We start from the raw sequence: 15,788 nt of genomic DNA, 5'->3' as shown, positions 1-15,788 counted from the left end.
CTCCAACAGGATAAGCAGTTACAGAAATGAATGAATGTCTAAAAGAAGTACACAGTATACTGTTATATTGGCCCATCTTCTGTACAATTGAAACAATTTAGTCAAAATTTAACACAACTCAGTTTTATAATGATAATATTCATAATAATCCATCCATCCATTTTCGTAACTGCTTATCCTCTTGACGGTCACAGGGGGCTGGAGCCTATCCCAGCTGACACTGGGTGAGAGGCGGGGTACACCCTGGACAGGTCACCAGACTATCACAGGGCTGACACATAGAGACAGACAGCCATTCACACTCACATTCACACCTATGGACAATCTAGAGTCAGGGAGGAAGCCGGAGTACCCAGAGAAAACCCACACTGACACAGGGAGAACATGCAAACTCCGCACAGAAGGGCTCCCTCCTGGGACTGAACCAGGAACCCTCTTGCTGTGAGGAGACAGTGCTAACCACTACACCACTGTGCCACCCTAATCATAATAATAATAATTTTTATTCTATTTTATTTTATTATTATTTTATGTACGGCCCAAAAATCCTCTGATTGTCAATCAGGTTTAACTGGAACAATTCACTCAGCATACTGGCTACATACTGATTTATTATTCTCTAAACAGCCAGAGACAGTTCATGGATCTTTTTCTCAAGGATCATTTTACATCTGACATTACCATCCCCTAATTGCTGTACGACAGCTGTGTTAAAAATTACGAACAGTGCCTCAGTCTGAGTCATTAGTGGACGTCCTGACAGTTGAGATATTTGCCTCTGAGGCCCTCTAAAAGTGAGTAATAGTCCACCACAAAGCATCATGGGCCAAGTCACCGAGAAGTACAGAAAATAAGTTGACTGTCTCAGCTCATCAAATCAGATTGTCAAGACACACATAAAGGGACCGTTAAAGTAGTCTGCTTACAGTCTGGTTGTGAGCCACAGAGAGCTTTCCATGGCAACTTCCATTGTGTTGCCTACACTGAAGTGGCTGACCTGCTGCCAGCGGTCATCTTAAAATAAATCACCTGACTGAGGGTACACAAAGACAGGAGGGATTGGTACCAACAAGCTGAGCCCAGACACATGTTGATCCCAAAGCTTTTGACCTTTGATGAAGGTCAGAACTCCAGCCCTGCACCACAGGATTTGGTTGTGTCCTGCTCACCGGCACTTTGGCAGAGCAGGTGTAAGCCAGCATCAGTCCTGCCATTAAAGTATAGTTTCACTGCGTGTTCGACCACCCTGCTACCCCATGCTGACACTAAAGTGATAACCAGCCATGAAAAATGGGTCTTGTAGCCTGTGTTGTCATGTCAGATGAATTAGATGTTAACTTCAGTGAGAGTGCTGTACCTGAAATAGTGATGATACCAGTCATGCAGAGAAATTATCCTCCCTCTCCAGTGGCGAGTCAATTGATTCCTCACTATTGCATCTGTCTGTGTGTTTACCTCCGAAAAGGTCTTGTCAAGACACCTGATCAATAAACTGTTGTTTACAGCCTGTAGAGAGCTACAGTCATTCCATTTGTCTCGCCCATATGCACTTCCTCCATGGCCCTGCAACAATATGGGACAAAATATATACAACTATCTTGATGTGGTGCACAAGACTTGTTGGTCGTAAAATGTGTAGGCTCTTTGCATGATGCTGTTCATGCTGTGTCTGACATTTACTTCTCAATAAATTCATCGTTAAAATAGCTTTGACGCGCTTTCAGAAAGGATTCGCCCCTGTCTCATTACATGACTCTGTTCTCCATCTAATTATGTCCACCTTTGTGTGCAATGCCAACACATTCTCACTCCCAACCAAGCAGCAACCTCCAGTGCTGAAAAATGAAGCCAGCATGAAGTGTCTGTGTCTGCACTTCTTTGAATTGCCACTAGAGGCTGGTTCCAGAAGCGAGTCAATCAGTATAAACCACCATGTTAAAATGTTCAGCTTTACAGCAGAAATAAACATGTTCACAACCAGGGACAAAAAACTATTTTGGTCTCTTTAGCTAATTTCCTCATTGTACAGGGGGGAATTATTATATAACTTGCGTGTTTACATTTTATAGAAGCTTAAAGTTTCATAATTAAGGTCATGGCTGGTTTGATTGACAGGCTGTCTGCCGGGCGTCACCATAGCCTGAGGCTCAGATCCACCCCTCGCTCCTCCACAATGCCACCCTTTCATCCAGATAAGATGCCTCAGAAAGGAAGTCTTTCAACCAGTGGGTGACGTCACCGTAGCGACATTCATTATGATGCTTCCATGTGGCAATAGCCATAGCCGGAGGCATTATGTTTTTCGGTTGTCCATACATCCATCCGTCTGTCAGTCCCATTCTCATGAACACAACATCTCACTAACAAATTTCTTCAAATTCGGCACCAACGTCCCCTTGGACCCAACAATGAACTGATTTGATTTTTGTGGTCATAGGTCAAACATCAAGGTCACTGGTCATGCTAAGAATTCTCAGGCTAAAACTACCCACAGGTGTCTAATACAATTAAATGATGAAGTGATGACATTTTATATCCAAATGTCAATGGTCAGCTTCACCGTGACATGATCATGTTCTGCAAAAACACTTACAGTAACTGACCATTATTCATCGTCATAACCAATGATTTAAAGGGGGAACATTTGGTCAGATACTGAATTGGTGACACTGATCTTGAGTGCCCACCTTGAAACTGCCGACTGTACAGATCTTCTGTGCTGCTGAGGGAAAGACATGTGTGAAGCATCCATGCTTTCACAGACATGGATGTAAACTGTAAGAGAAACCTGACTGGTGTGCAGAGGCAAACAACCGCTGGGCGCTTATTCTAGTTTTATTTGATACTCCCAACTCATCAAATACAGCAGCTTGGTCAATAGCCCTGTGGTTCAAACTGAGATGCTCTCGGTACCCCTCTAGCATCAGTTTTGGATGCTCAGAGATGGCACATCAAGGTCTGCTTGTTACATGCTTCGGTGTCTTTTCGAAATAAACTGTGATACTCACAGGAAATGTAGGTTTTGTCCCCAAAACTACGTTAGGTTACTGTAGGTTTGGAAAATGATTAGGGTTTGGGTTTAAATAAGTAGGTTTGTTAAGTAACAATTTTAAAAAAAAAAAAAAGCAGTGTTTCACACAGGACATGAACACCAGCGTACTGGAAGAAAGTCTTGTGTTTATTTGACCCATCCACCCTCCCTACTCTACCCTACCTACTTTTTGCTCTTTAGACTAAGTCATTGCCATGAATGTTATATTGTTGTTAGCTGAAAGCATGGTATGTCTCATACAAACGCTAGAGTACACCTTGTTCATTAGAGACACATGCCAAAAGCCATTGACCAAGGTGCCATATTTGACGCCCTGGGAATGAGAACAGGCTGCCAATACATGCCACTAATTGCCCATTAAATTACTTTATTGTCAAACAACAGGGTTTATAATGCAGATTATTTAACTTTGCTCTAAAGTGAGTCTTTTACTGCACTGATTAAATTGCTGTTGTTAAAACCAAATGTTTGTTTTGGTGTAATTTAACTTTATTAATCATGTAAGTGACAGCGTATGTCTCACCTTTCCCTCTGCCTGTTAGGACACTTGTCATAAGCATGTATTTATGCCCATTTATTTATTTTTCTATTAACATGTAATCACATCAACATGAGAGATGTAGACTGTCTATTTTAGTGTTGATATTAGCTGTTGCTGCTCATAAGAAGTTTTGTGCATCAAGTTGTGCAAGTAATTCTCAGCCATAAACATCTCACAGTCAAACCGTTCTTTTTTATGTACACAGCTTTGAGCACACATTCACTGCAGCTGTGACAATCTGACACTCTAGGTGCCATCGCTGTTAACTTACCATGTTAACGATGTCTGTTAAAAGTTGAGTCATGTGTCTTTTTCACATTCTGCCACTGTTTCTGACACATCGCCACAATATGCTGAACAGGGTAATTATAGAGCGGCAGCGACTGGACACAGGCAACGTTTTTAACCATAATGTTGGGATTTACTGTGAGAAACAGATGCGTGTGGTCTTTGATGATCTATATGAAAAAGGCAAGAATACGCGTATTCATCTGTTTTCCGCAGATTCTGCTTGGCATGTTCTCACACAAGGCCACAGGTATGCAAAGCTGCTATAGACCAACGCAGGGAGACTCAGTGCTGAGTGAGAACAAAGAATAAACAACTGAAGACATTGCGAGCATCTCTGAAAACATTTATCAAGAGACAAATGTTGCAGACTGGTGAACAATAAATGTTCCCCTGATCATTGTGGGTAGAGATGAAAACAGTCTTCTTTCAGTATTGTTGCAATGTCGTTTTTCTTTATTTCTACTCTGTCCTTACTATTTGTAGTTAAACACTTGAGGGATGCTTGTTTACTTACACAGAATATTATTTTTTTTCAGTTAACATTACTCAACTTTCAGCATCAAACTCTTTGAACTACCCCCAGCTCCACATGATCTCACCTCTTTATGAAACAGCTCTATGTTCAGCAGCGCTCTCTTTTTTGGAATCCACAGAACGTGAGACGGCAACCGCTACCTGATGTATATGATTCATGGTATGAAAGCGACTAGATCACTGCAAACCAATGTAAGGCATCAAAGAAATCACTGAGTAGAAATATAAAATTCATGAACAAATAAAAATATGATGGTACAATGTACATTGCTCATTCTTTTTATACTTCATACTGTGAACTTTTGCTTATTCCCTGGATGATTTTGCACATTTCTGCACAAAGTACCATTTCTAAAAAACTGCATTGCTTTTGCATTTAAGTTCAGATACATTGCACATGTAATTATAGCATTTTCCCATATTTTTATTAGAATTTACTTCTGCTCTATCTTTATGTTTCTTGATTTTCAGCATAAGAAAAACTTGTGCAATGTGCAATAATGAATCAATAAATAATGTATGAATTAGTCACTAATTAAAACAAGGCACTACAATAACACAGTAATCATAAATAATGCAATATAAAGGCGGGCAATGCGGTAGGGTGATTTGGCTCTGATTCAGTCACACATGATTTTGTAGTGATTGATTCAGTTGCACAATAGCACTTGGGTAGAAGGTGTTTCTTGGGGTGCTTGAACACAGCAATCGCACTCGGGTGTGCACCAAAACAACTGGACCGAGATCTTCTTGAAGACGTGGTCAAACAAACTCTGGTGTGGTTCGTTTGTGGTGAGAACGTGTTCCAAACTCAATCTAAACCAACGGCAGTCACATGCATTGTTTAGGGATGAGGAAGAGTGCCACTTTCATTGCTGCATGATGAATCAGAGCAATTGCGGTAACACATTGACTGGTGAGGAGGTGCAGTGCCTCACAGAGATTTGATTGGATGACAATATAAGCACACAACTTTCGACAACACACAAAACACTGAGATCTACATAGTGTTTAGCAAACAGCTCAGGGAAAGGGGGTTTCTGAGGTCTGTGGAACATATGTCACACCAAGAGTGCACAATGAGCTTAAGAAAATAGGGAGATCTGGAAAAGAGAAGGACACATTTCCTTGGTTTGACGAACTGGACACTTGGGTACTTGGGACAAAACCCGTGAGGTTTCAACGCCATCGCCTGCTGCCAATGATACAAATGACTCATCAAGTACAGCTTAGTCTTCCCCTTAGTCTGGTTGTGCGTGTTTTTATTGTTCTGTAGTGCCTCCTAGAGGGCAGAGTACACAGAAGATGTCCAGGCTGAGAAGCATCTTTTAATGTTCTACTCAGACAGCGAGTGTTGTAGATGTTTGCCAGGGTGAGAAGCTGTGTCTTGATGATTTTTCATTATGTTATGGAAGGACTTTTTTGTCTTGGGCTGTGCAGCTGCCATACCAGACAGCGATGCCATAGATGAGCACACTCTATCGCACATCTGTAAAAAGACACCGGTAACTCCTTTGTTATTGGTGTTGTCTTTTTCAGGGTCCACAGACAGTACAGTCGTGTCTGTGCTCTCTTTGTTGCTGCTGATGTGTGTGTCTTCCATGTTGCATCGTGAGAGATGTGGATGCCAGGGTAGATGTTCTCAGCCTCACTGTTTGGTGCCAGTTAGACAGGAAATCCCAAATCCACATGCAGGTGAGGCAGTGTCAAGTAGTTCGGTTATCATTTTCTGGCGAACTGTGGTATTGATGACCAAGCTGTGATCTACGAAGTGTATCATGGCATTGGTGCTTTTATTTGTTTTTCTCTTACTATGTTATGTTAGGCACCGACACACCGAAGCAAATTCTGAATTCTGCTATAAAGTGAACAAAATACAAAACTCAAAGTAGCTGTATGCAACGTGAAAAAGATTAATATAGCAGCAAACAACTACTTGCAATGTAATGTTAAAGTGGAGTAATGGCATCCTGAGCAGAGAATTGTATTGTCATAACAAAGACATGCTTGCACTTAAAATATACCTTCAGTTGAATCAATGCAACTCTGTAAGCATACAGCAGAAGTCAGTTCCAGTTACCTCTGGACTGACATCTGTGCAAAATGAACTTCACATAGACTTATTACTGCCTTCAAATATTGGAACTTTGGGATGAGATCAGAAGAGTAAACCCAGAGCAAGATGTGGAGCAGCCAACATGGAAGTGCATTTGATTCTAAGATTAAGATTTGACAAAGTGGGTTTCAATCGTGATAGATGCAGACCTTTCCTCCATCCTTAAAGAAAAGAAAATGTTAAAAGTTGTGGATGGTACAAAAACAACTGATCCACTTTTGCATCACCTCTCTGTAGAGGTTCCTGTCCCAATGATCCTCCAATAAAAGGTGGAGCTAGAAACACTGCAGCCTGTTGATTGGTCAATATAAAGTTAACACTCCTGCTTGACTTCAGTGGATTGTAATCACTGTTCCTTAAGATGAAAAGTTTACATACATTAGTGAACTTCAACTATACAATGAAATAATGTTTGGCTGCCATTTTGTCTCCACTAGTTATAAGTTAGCAGCTACAGAGAAGAAAAAAAGGTGTAATTCATTAGCTTATGGTACTGCTGGCAGCTGCAGGCAACTTCAGGTTCAGTATAATAGCTTTGACACTTCCATTTGTTTTTATTGGCTCCCTTGTGTGACTTACACTTTATTGATAATTGGATCTTCAGGTGCTAAAAAAGAATGTATATGAATTTCAACCACTTTATGCAAACTGTGAATATTCTATTTCCTCCTTTGGAGAAAAAAAGTGGCAGGGCACCCTTCATGTGCAATCTGGCAGCATTACACCTCTGCTCTGCTCTAAACATTCCCGTCTGTTTTAGTTCCGAAAATAGACATTCCACTGCATTGTCAGCGAAGAGGAAATACAGCAAGAGCTGGATGGACCACTGACAGGGCTAATCTCATGATTACCCCCCCCTCCCCCCATATAACAGTATAGTCTGCGGTGGAAATGCAAAACAGATCAATGGTTGAGGTACGTGGCAATACAGGTTGTGGACTATTCTAAGGGTACTGTGCCGAAAGTGTTTTAAGGGCCCCTCCACACATACTGTGAAAGAGATAGTATCTCTGGGATGCTGGCGTGATAGTTGCTTTAAGGACAGGGACTCCGATCAGAGAGTAGGGCAGGGAGCGTTCAATCCAAAAACTTTAATGATCACAGTGGGCAATTACAGGTCAGGGATGAGCACAAGGTATTGTGGATACAGGTGAGGGTGTGTGTGTGGTACTAAAGGAAACAGAAGAAATAAAATATAGTATCACTCTTCAATGACATATTATTTTATATAAATCAAAAACATATTATTATTCCTCTTAAATAATTAACCAAAAATGGACTGTTCAATTTGCATCTAAACACCCTGGTTTACACACTAAATTAACTGGACATACACTGCACCTCAATTACTGGCCTTAATGAATGACTCTGTGGTCAACAGTGCCCTCTATTGGCAAAATGGCGTCACTGCAGTACTAGAAACGGCCACATGGCGAAATACCGCTAAAATACTGAGGACATGTGCTTATGTACACAATTATCAAAGAATCAACAAGTTTCCAAACCCCATAGGCACATTCATCATGTATGACACTCATAAGATCAAAATATAAAGGCAAATAGGCTATATTAGCAAGAAATATGTCACCCTGTCCACATGCTCTGAACCATGTACCAAGAAAATGATGCATTAAACCCAGAAACAACAGAAAGCACTCAAAGAACGATTACAGGGCTGATAATACCAACAATACTGAGTGGTCTACCATTAGCAAAAGAGTTTGAGACTCACGTTTGTGCATGAACGCACACAACAGGCATCCACAGCTGCTCATCCATGGAAAATGCCATGTGTCTAGCCTTAACGAGGTGTGACATCATCAACTACGGCAAGTGCGCCAGGATCAAACTACAGCAAGTCAGAAAAACTCACAATTACAGAGGGGGCTTGAAAACACTTATAACAATGAGAACAGATAACAGTAGACTTTCTTACACATACACTGCTACGTATTACAGTATCTTTGTGGGCCCTCTTTACCAACCCGGTCTCACTTCAAAGTGGTTGAAATCCAGTGCTTAGTTAGCAGAGTTGGGTATAACGCGTTAGAGTACTTTGATTACTTCTTGCAGTAACGAGTAACCTAACGCGTTAGTTTGCTGTTTGAGTAATCAAATACTTAAGTACATTTTCAAACAAGACATCAGTTACTTCTGTTACTTTTAGAACGCTGGTCCTTCAGCTCCGAAACAGCAATGGCTGTCGTTTGGTTCTAATAACGGAGATAAAGTTAAACCTGTCAGTCTGAAAGAAGCCACGGAGCTTGTGGCTCGCTACGTGGTCGGAGAAATGCTGCCGTTGTCTGTGGTGGAGTCTAAATAGGTGGAGTAGGACTCGCTGACAGACATATTTCAGACTCAGGACTTGCATTATGCCTGGTACACGCTACACGCTGGTACTCACCAATTATCCCCGGTCGTCTTTCACGGCGTGTGTGATGTCATCAGGTTATTCTTGTCGTATTTTTATCATTTTCACTATTATTTGAGTCACTGCCAGAACTGTGTTGTTGTTGTAGTCACCTAAAAGCATCAGCAGATGGCAGGAGCTACATTTGAAGCGCCACATGTAAACTGTCAAGCTAATGTATCTTCCACAGGAAGTTCTGACAAATGTTTCAGAATAAAAGTCTATTTAGAAAATGGAGGGATTCTCTCAGCCGAGGTTATAAGGAGCTTTTAATTTGAAACAAGTGTTGAGTTTGAAATGACGGTGCGATGTGTTAACTTTACAAAGACAAGGGGGCGGATAAAAAGTAAATCTATAAACACACAGAGGGATTAATAAATAACGGACCGTCTATAATGTAGTTTGTTTCAAATGAAGCTGGGAGCCTCTGCAGTTGTGGTGAGTAAAAGCCCCGCTGCTATTTGTTAATGTTATTTCTTTATGTCCCACCGTGAGGATGTACCATTGTTTGCTAGCTTGATGCTAATGACAGTAAGGTTAGCTCAGCGGGTTGACAAAGTGCCTCTGCTGTTTCACACCATCATTTCCCCCTTTTACTCTGTGTGGTAACATCCCTAGAGGAAATATTAAAACGCTGGGGTGTTGTTGTCATACAGTTGTCTACGGCAGCAGATCGTTGTGTGTTTCTACTGGTCAAAATGACAGCTGTGATGGGAGAACTGGATCTCAGTGAAGGGCAAGTGGTCCATAACTTTAATTTTGGAGACAAAAAATGTAGGCTTAGCGCCCTGTGGTCCATTGCCCAATAGGAAATGTAGAATACTCAAAAGTACTTTAAAAGTGCTTGAGTTACTTTTCTCAGGGAGTATCTTAGTAAAGTAACTGGTTATTTTTAAAAAAAAAAAAAGTAACGCAGTAACCTACTTTGATTACTTTTAAAGTAACCCTTACCCAACACTGTTAGTTAGTGACCTCTGGTGTCAGACACTGAGGACAAAAGCCGACCTTTCACATTGGCATAATCTATGGCCGGTCGCCATTATTGTTGTAATGGCGCCCGGCAGTGTCAGGGGGAAATGCAGCAGGACAACAACAAAAGTTAAGGCAGCAAAACTCCGAGTAGGGTGGGCGGGAGTGTTGGTGAGTGGGTCCAACAACCACCCACTTTTCCATGGAACACCGGTGTTTGCATCCCATAAGATTATGCTGCCAAACCCTGTGCTTTTCCCCTAAACCCAACCACGTGTGTGTGTTGGCAAAATGTAACCATGTGTGCTTGTTGTTGAAGGGGAAAAAAAGTAAATTTGCAGTGTTGTACTGACATTTATTTTGAAAGTGACTGTATGCAAACTGGACATTTCCTGTGAAAATGGAAGTGTATTTTGAAAACAGCCAATGCATGTAACAGGCCGGACTTAACAAGGCGTCCCAGAACGTCAACCAACGCACCCAGGGTACATTGCACCTTGTATCTTAACGTGGAAAGTCCATGACCAAACGTCAATATGTGACGTGGTTGTAGTAAGAATGTGTTGTCCTCACGGGACAGTACAGTACAATATGCTTTCCCCCAGTCCTACTCCCCTGCCCAGCCCTGTCTCCTAGAAATTACATTCATATATTCACTAATTTCACCAGCAAATACATTAGAGGGAATTTTCCTATGGGGACAATAAAGTACACCGTATCGTATCACCTTGGATGTCTGCCATCTACTCTGACCATTTCCCTGTGAATCCAGCACAGTACATACAGTAAATGTAGTGTTTCATCAACTCAAAGAAATGTTGTCTCTGAACTTTATCCAGCAATTACGTTGTCACCACAACATAATTATGAAATCAATTTAGTAATATGGAAACATAAGCTCTTTTTAAATAGGAATTGTGCAAATTTGCGGAAAAGCCCAATCAGTCTTCTTAAAAACAAAATCGGGGAGTGCAGCGAAATGCCACCTGCTTACTTTTGTTCATACAGAATGCGCCTTTTTCGGGACAATGGGGGCGTGAGCAAGTAACAAAACGTGTAGGTCAGTGTGTGACGTAAACAGTGACGTACAATACATGCCGCAGCTGGTCAGTCCTTCTGCGATTCTCTCATAAGTCGGCCCATTCTTCACCGTTCACGTCACTTGACGGGTAATGGCCTCTTCGTTTGCGAGGACAAGAAGGGCACGCAATTCCTTGTCTCCCCAATTGCTCATCTTTAATGTAGTGTCTGTCAGGTTTGCGTTTCCCTCTTGCTACTAGCTGCTCATTCCTGCTATTAGCTGTTTCCTGTTTATCCACCGCCAGTGGGTCGCACGTGCGAAGTCATCAACAGCCCCTCCCTCAAGTCATCAACAGCCCCTCCTGTGGCAGAAGGACGCCTCGTTCTTTTTAAACCAAAAAGGTTCCGCCAATATGTTTACACCTAAAATAAAATAGGGCACCTCGGATCAACTCGCCAATCTGGCTCTGTGTGTCTAAACACTCGCAACTTGCCGGCAAATCGGCCCAACATTCACCAAAAATCTGGCAGTGTAAAAGGGGCTATAATTTCTAGGTGATGGGGTTGTGCCCCCACCAACCCCCTATTCCTCTGCAGTCAGTCTACCATTTGCTCAAGTACCTGTTCTTAGGAAGGTTTGCTATATCAGTTTAATGCCAACGGAGATTCTTTAATTTGATCCACAGGGCGAGAGAGAGTATTCCTTTCACGCTTTCAACATGACAAAAATTGAGAAAATGCTCCGAAATGGTTAATTATTGATATTTTCTTTGGCAGTTTGTTCACTTTGTTCAGTCCTGGGCTGGAAACAGAAATAGTGAAAGGTCCTTTTAAATGTGTATTCCCCTGATGTACAGTCTTAGTGCACTTCAGCTTTGTAGCTGTGGCAGGCCAACAGCCCTTGATTCATTATAGAAACTCATAAATTAGACAGAGCCGAGTCACTTAAACATGTTTATTAAAGACAGACACAGCTTCTCTCATTAATATTAGATGCACATGCCATTTTACATTACTTCATGTGACAGTATGCGCTTACGATATTCCTGTGAGGTTTAATCACAGAGTGTTTTATGTGACATAATGTATGCATGTATGTATGCATTTATGTATTTGCTCTGACTGTTAAAATACGTTGTGTGAGATTTACAGAGCAACAGATATTTGGCAGTGAAATGACATCTATTCAGGGAAGCAATTAATAATTCAAGCGCTCACTTCATGTCACTCATTTTCCATATGTAAATGAATTCATGAGCACAGGCATTACAACAGGGTCATTTCCTCTCAGTGTATCCTAAATAAGATTTGTGACAAATTTAAAATCTAAGAACCATGTTGCTCAATCAGTCAGTCGATCACCATGAGGCATGGTCTCCAAACACTCGCAGGATAAAACATACAGCAGACAAATGGAAAAATATAAATTAAAATAAGACAACCATATTAAAAAATCATCAATAGGTGTGTTTCTATCCGCAGCAAAACCCAGAGGAAACACCAAAAATCTGAAAAAATCTTAACGTATTGCAAAATATTTTTTATGCTTGGGGGGGGGGGGATTGAAAAGTTGGTGTAACGATAAATGCGACTAAGTGCAATGGAAACAGATTAAGTGAATAAATGAAGACTCACAGTCACGATGTACCATCATTGCATAGGCCAGTTTGTCATCTCTGGAAGCTTTTAACATGCTTATGTATGCACATGGGACCAGAGGCATAAGGTAGTTACGATATGATGGGCCCTAGTGCGCCTTAGCTACTAGTTATAAAGTCACACACACACACAGTTTTAGCCATATATATTTTACCAACAGTGTGTCTTAGTGTCGTCTTGATGTTATATCTGCTTGCAGATGTGCCCAGCTTGCTGGTTTTGTGAGATTTTGGGTCTACCCTAAATCATATTGTCTCTTTACAGGATTAAACAGAGACTTGATATTGGACAACATCAAAATTACCCAGCAATCATCATTACATGTACATATCTGTATATGACAACAACTACGAAAGAAAATAGGAATTCATTGGTATAAGTAAATAGTTTTTAAAGTTAAATTATAGTTTTTTTAATATTTTATGTAGAATAAACACATAATTTGTTCAAAATTGATACTATTTCACAAAAACAGAAAACCATGATGAATATAGGTTTCCCGTTTTTGAGGGCATGTATGGAAGAACACACCATATCTGATTTAACGTGAGTTCTTCTTTGAATACGAGTATATTTCCAGGTGGCATTTGGGCCCTTCCAACCCACAAGCCCCAGCGTAATCGCACTGCCTGCACTGTCTATATTTACACCCCTGTACGGGACGGTTACCAGAACTTCTCCAAGAGCACAGAGCCGTAATACTTGTTGCTGAAAACTCTCTATTTCCATTGTCGTGCTCTCCGTCTGACATCATTCATTGTGCTCTTGTAATTACTTTCTCATTTAGAACTCTTCTTCCAATGGCAACCAAGTATTAACGCCACCTACTGCTTATCGCAATGAATAAAAACACACAATATTGGCATAACAGCGGTGACTATAAAAGCCCATACATTCGCATTTTCTTTTGCCCGTTTTCCCCAAAAATTTGGTTAAAATTTGTGTTATGTCTGGATGGAAACCCAACAAATGTCAAGGGGAATGAATACAATTAATAAAAGGATTAAAATTAAACACCCATATTAAAAACATCAGTGTCAAAGGGGTGTTATAAATGTTACAAATTCAAATAAGACAACCTCATTAAAACCTCCACATGTTTGAAAAGGTGATGGACCTGGCCATGGGCAGATAATGAGACAAAGGGCCTCTGGGTACAGATATGCAAAAGACCCCGCTACCTCTACACAGGAGCAGGACACAGATCGATTGCAGTGGTTTGCCTTGCCTTGTCATCTCTTTGTAGTCATTTTGCATCTTTTTGTGGCTTTGTGGTAATTGTGTGTGGTCATTTGTGTGTCTTTGAGGTTGTTTTATGTCTCTTTGTAGTCATTTTGGGTTATTTTACTTGTTTTGCATCTATTTGTGGACTTTTTTGTGTATCTTTGTTGTCTTTTGTGTTCGATTTGTGTTCATTTGGGTGACATTTTGCAAGTGAACACCAGAGTGCACTGACACTTAAGGCCCCTGGGCCTGAAACCGGTAGGCCCGTTCAGTAATCTATCCATGAACCTGACTAAACTCTAAATTCTAGAGTAAGCTGTAATGAAGTGTATCAAGGTTGGTTTTCAGTCTTGATTTAAAGATTTCAACAAAGGCTATTCCAGAGATAAGGGGCGCGGTAGGCATCCATTTTTCTAAATTGGAGGAATGATGAGGAGACGTGCGTCGAGACAGCAAAGAGAGCATGCCGGTGTGTATGGTGTAATTAGCTCAGATAAGGAAGGTTCATATAAGGCCGTATATGAAAACTTTTCAAATCAGCTCTAGCTTGCACTCGTAGCCAGTGAAGAGATGATAGAATGGGTGTTATCTTTTTTTTTTAGTTTTTACCAAGATCCTGGCTGCAGCATTCTGTTATAACAAATAATGCAACTTCCCAGAACAGGAGGTTCTTCTCTTATCAAGTCTACGACTGGCTCAGTGTCAGTATGTTGTCCTGCATCCTGCCAAACCCAGCAGCAATTCTGCTGCTTGATAGAAAGCCCATCCGCCTTTCGGCGACCTGTTCAGCAGATAAACAGCCGAAGCCTGTCTACTCTTTGATGAATGGTAAATTATTAATAATACTGAGAAGATAAAAATAAGTTATTTTATTTGATTGTTCAGAAAGTTCAACAGATTTTAGTCCATTTTCTGTTATGTATCTTATTATATTATGTTTGAAGAGACGGCTGAAAAGGCACAAGGAGGCAGCATTATTTCAGATCCACTTTTTGAGAGTGACTCACATCAGCAAACTTTAAAGCACTGGGTTGAGTGTTATCCTGTAAACCAACCGCATTCTCAATAATGTGCAGAATAAAGCAGGTAGAGTGACGGGGGAGGCTTTATAGACACGTAGGGGAGTGGAGGATATATTACAAAGCAAGTATGTATATATGACAACTTACTCTGACTTTAAAGCTCAATCCAAATAAGCAGAAGAAGAAAAGTGAATACATCAATTTTCCTTTTCAGGCTATTTAATTTGTCATCACTGATCTTTGAAATATTTTTTTAAATCTCCGGTTTTGCCTTGCAAGCTGTTCTTATTTTTCTGATAACATATTTTATTTGTTTTCCTACAATATCTGATTGTATAGCAACTAAAGCACGAATAACATGTAGTTAACACAGTTCTGTTGAGGCACTCACAGAACTTGAGCTGAATAATGAGTGACAGACAGGACTTGTTTCATTTAGGGATGTACCGATTAGGGATGGGTCACGATTTTCGAATTTTCGAATAGTCGTTTTATTTTGAAAAATTGATTTTTTTAACGCGACTATTATTATTCGCCGTATTATTTCCCTCCTTTATTTGACATGCAATTCAGCTCCTAACTGCACAAGGGCAGTATAGGATTACTACAGCGGTGTGAGATGGGCTACCAGCTAGTTTGATGCTCTTCTACAAACAGGAGAAACATGCAGAGACTACTACAGTCATCAGAAAGTTCCGTGTGGAACAACTTCGACAAAATAAACAAAAATGAGGTGCAGTGCAAACTCTGTGAGGCAAAGCTTGCGTATCACAAGTCTACAATAAGTATGCACAGTCATTTGAGAGCAAGGCACACAGGAGGCAGCGAGGGACCGTACGGTCGGGCACGTCAGCAGCGCGACACGTCCGCAGCGCAAATCCCATAGCAGCTTGCCCTCCTGTTAATCAATTACAGCGGCTCCACCGGCAACAACGGACAACCCCCGTCTG

General features: G+C 40.9%; 1 protein-coding gene across 2 annotated transcripts in view; it reads left to right on the top strand.

Moving 5' to 3' along the window:
• The window catches only part of kirrel3a (kirre like nephrin family adhesion molecule 3a), a 300,742-nt gene that overhangs the window by 205,265 nt on the left and 79,689 nt on the right, over positions 1–15,788 (top strand). The gene's annotated exons all lie outside the window — the stretch shown is intronic.

Source organism: Epinephelus fuscoguttatus, linkage group LG12 (genome assembly GCF_011397635.1).
Source record: "Epinephelus fuscoguttatus linkage group LG12, E.fuscoguttatus.final_Chr_v1".
Classification (NCBI taxonomy): domain Eukaryota; kingdom Metazoa; phylum Chordata; class Actinopteri; order Perciformes; family Serranidae; genus Epinephelus; species Epinephelus fuscoguttatus.
This window is presented reverse-complemented; position numbering and strand designations above follow the sequence as displayed.